At 50.1% G+C, this 3,987-nt stretch overlaps 1 pseudogene; it reads right to left on the bottom strand.

Annotated features, from left to right (window-relative positions):
* Positions 1 to 2,564: 2,564 nt before the first annotated feature.
* On the bottom strand, positions 2,565 to 3,761 carry LOC125509385 (annotated as a pseudogene).
* Positions 3,762 to 3,987: the final 226 nt, after the last annotated feature.

Here is a 3,987-nt window from a genome sequence, read left to right as displayed (position 1 = left end):
CGATCAGACCCCTACGCGTGCTTATTGAGAGGAGAGCCCTTTGACCTCCATCTGCCTTCCACCTCTCTCCCAAGGTCTCCATTAATGGTGCCCGAGCCTCTGTTTAATGGCGTGGCTATGTCTCGCTCGATTGAGATTTAAGAGACAAAAAAGAAAATCTGGAAAGAAAATTTTGCACGGATCTTGATGTAAGATCCGACGGACCTATATAGCATCTACTGCGACTTATAACAAGATTGATGAATATATATAAGGACGACGAGAGTGGATAATAATTGTCTTACATAATAGGAAGATAATTAAAAAAGCCACATGCGACTACGCCCAAAATACACAAGGGCAAAAGAAGAAGGAAGACTCATACAACTATCTGGCTCGCTGATCTCTACTTTCTTTATGCGATGCAGGTCGCGGAGACTAGTTCTCATGGCGAGCGGCGGTGATCTCTTTCATCAGTTTCATGTCCTTAATACGCTGCTTGGCAGCATCCCGTGCTTCCTCCACCAGCCTTTTGCGCTCGATGCGGAGCATGGCATTCTCATCCATAAGTTTCTTGACGATGACGCCCGTCCTCTGCAAGAAGGCAGCGGTCTCCTCCGCCTGCTTCCCACTTTCGGCGATCTTCGCCCTTAGCAGGTCGCGCTCGGCCCGGAGCTTCGCATTGCCCTCCCCTAGTTGTCGGATGACGCCGGTAGCCTCGTCCCGCAAACTCGCCAAACCGAAGATTTGATCCACTTGGCTATGGACGATCGCAAGCATGCGCCTGTAAGAGTCCTCGCCTGCCCGTGAGAAATTTTCCTAGGCCGTCGCGGCGTGGCGGGACCTCCGTGCTGCTTCAGCGGCACGGCGGGACATTTCTGCTGCTTCTGCGGCGCGGCTGGACCAGTCTGCTACATCGACGGCGCGGCGGGACCTCCATGCTACTTCGGCGGTGCGGCGGGACCTCTATGCTGCTACTGTTGCACATCTGGACATGTCGAATGCTTTCACGGTGAGGCAGGACATCTCTCGTGCTTCCTCTTCCATGCCCGTCTCTCCCTGGTGGAAATCTCTCGACCCAGAACTCACGCTAGCCATGGCAGACACAAAGGAACGATGCTGAATGACTTGATTTTTTTGTGGATGAGGAGTTGAGGAGGAATGTGCAGTCATCTTGGCATAATACAATAGTATTTATAACCGAGTACTGCTAATACGCTCCTAAGTGAGAAACTGTTTAGGTTGTGATCGGTGTGAACAGGTTTGCAATTAAATATAGCGTGGTAGTAATTTGGAATGTGACGAGACGCAAGCTCAAAATTTATTGACGGTTCTAGTTTCGAAGTGTGGCACTATTCTCGGATGGCGTAACGTGGGCACGTGTTCTCGGCCGTGGTGTAGCATATGCCATGGTAGTACTTATTTTTCTACTGTCGTGTACGTGCAATAACTGGCACCGTCGGATACATATCTTATGGTTATTGGGGTGTCCGACATCAATAGCCTCGTGGCGAGCTATGGACTAGTCTTTTTTTCACACGCATTACATTGACGCATATCATCTCTCTCCCTCTTTCCCACGCACACACCTATCTCTCGGGACTTCTCGCACACACCATCTCTAGCTCCCTAGGTCAATGCCACCCACATACACTTGTACTCTGAGTTTAGTACGTTATACAGGAAGAGAAGAGGTGCACACACGCACTCATCCTCTCTCACACACGCATATGTAGCTACGAATTGTAGTGTTCTCAACCATCCAATTGGCTCTATCATAGGTTTCACGTTGCTCCTTGGCCTTGAGATAGATAAGTTTAAAATGAGGAGGCTAAGATGGAGGCGCGAGGTTTTGGTTAATGTACGAGCCGCATACGGCACCAACACGACAAGAGCTTCGTCTGCCTAGTGCGCCTACAGTCGGGTGAGTTGTCCAAGTATAGACACAACCAGGCCCTCCTTGGTATACGTGCCTCGACTTAGACTAGTCACAGTGTGGAGTAACTTAGAGTAGTAACATGCACATGTTACTAGTCTACGTTACTACCCCACAGTGGGTAGTAACATATGTGTTGTGTCATGCATTACCCCATTGATTAGGTTGTAGACTCATCTTTTTTCGATATGTGTGATGTTACAGTAACTAGCTATGTTACCACATGCCTCTCTTTCTTCATATATTACATGCCACATCATCTATTTTGTCTAGATAAGTGTGATGCTATCACCTATGTTACTCCCACTATGACCATCCTTATGCGCAGAGAAATTAGGATCGGAGGGAGTAGTACTACTTCGATGTGTCATGTCAACTCGCACAAGTATGCAACACTTCCTGAACAAACAAGCATATAAGCTGTTATACTTACTTCCTATAAGTTGTTATACTTCTTAGACAAAGGATCTTTATATCCAACAGACACAAAATATTCGTTTGACTATTGAAAATTACTTTACCTGCTAATCTGATGTTGAAGTAATTGCTGCATCCCCACCAAAGCCCACCATCTCTTAAGCTAAAGTAAACCGAGCTAACCCCTATATTAGCATATTACTAAGATAAACAGAAGGCATTGTTGAATCATTTAGGACATGAGCTTGTCAATCTGAATGTGGAGGGACACCAGCTTAGCCCCACCAGCAGCTTGGGCGGAACTGTGAAGAAGAACAGCTCGCGCACGGCGACGTCGCCGGGATCCTTGCTACTTGTCACCTTCATTTCCACCTTGACGGCGTCGGTCCTGTCTTTGGGCTCCCCCGGTGGGCCGTTCGCCCATAGCTTGGCCACATAGTGCGGCAGTGGGGACGACCCCGCTCTGATGCAGACGACCGACACGGCGATGGGTGCACCAATGTCGAGCACACCACCGACCAAGAAAAATGCGCGACCGTCCTCCTCCACGAATAGCAAGAGCCGTGGCTCCGACAGTGGCACTTGCAGCTGGAGCACCTTGTCGTACTGGATCCTGTGCATGGGCATGGGATGCACGCTGCTGATGTGGTTGGAGAGCGCCGGCGGCGGGCCTTCGTAGCCACAGACGGGCACGGGGTATTTGCAGGGTGCAAGCGGACACACGCTCTGGTGATCGGCGAGCTTGTGGTAAGTGACATAGAGCCTATAGCCTTTGTGCGAGCACTCCACCCTCACCGAGGAGAGGACGGCGTCCACCGCCGTGTTCCGCACGTCGAAGCCACCACCGCGCTCGCACTTCTGGCACTACCTCTTATTCCCGGGGTGCTCGATGCGGCAGTCCGCGCAGGCCAGGTGCCCTCCCTTGCAATGCACAAATCAATCGAACAGCACATCAATTAAGAAACCTGCACCTTGCTCGATCAGCCGAACGAATGAGGTGTATTCGAACCTCTTACACTGGAGGCTTCAAGGGGCGGAGGCACAAGGGGCAGTGGAGCAAGTTGAGGTCCATCGAGACCATAGAGAGCTCCATCGCCGAGTCCTATTCCGTCTGCATTATCTCTTCCTCCTCGTGCACAACCATCTCTCACTTTATTAGGGTCGAGGCATTACAAAGCTTTACCGTCACATATTCATACTACTTCAAGGTGCATTAAATCAACACATGCAAGTATCAAAAGGAGAGTCATGACATGCATGGATGCGTTGTAATTAATGCATCGGTAAACGCAAATTATTGAAATATATCAAGTGCAGTGCTTTGATGTGTCGCGTCAACTCGTACAAGACCGAGAAGTTTGATTACTACAACGCCCTCTCCCTCGCGCACCTACCTTTGGCTGCATGACAGGTGGGCCACCCACCTGTTGGGCCCACATGTCATACACACAAAGGCAGGAGCAGTAAGTCAATGAAGCTGCGTCCCTCCCTCGCCCATGAGCGTGGTGGCTGGTAGGACTAGGAGAAGCTTTCCTTCACTACACGCTCTCCCTCCCGCACGCGGTGGACATGCAGCAGTTCAATCGGTGTCAGATGGCCAGAAGCATACTGTAGTACTCCTCCACTGCAGTAGTACTCCATCATTGTTTGACTTC

Source organism: Triticum urartu, chromosome 5, assembly GCF_003073215.2.
Source record: "Triticum urartu cultivar G1812 chromosome 5, Tu2.1, whole genome shotgun sequence".
NCBI classification, from domain to species: Eukaryota; Viridiplantae; Streptophyta; class Magnoliopsida; order Poales; family Poaceae; genus Triticum; species Triticum urartu.
This window is presented reverse-complemented; position numbering and strand designations above follow the sequence as displayed.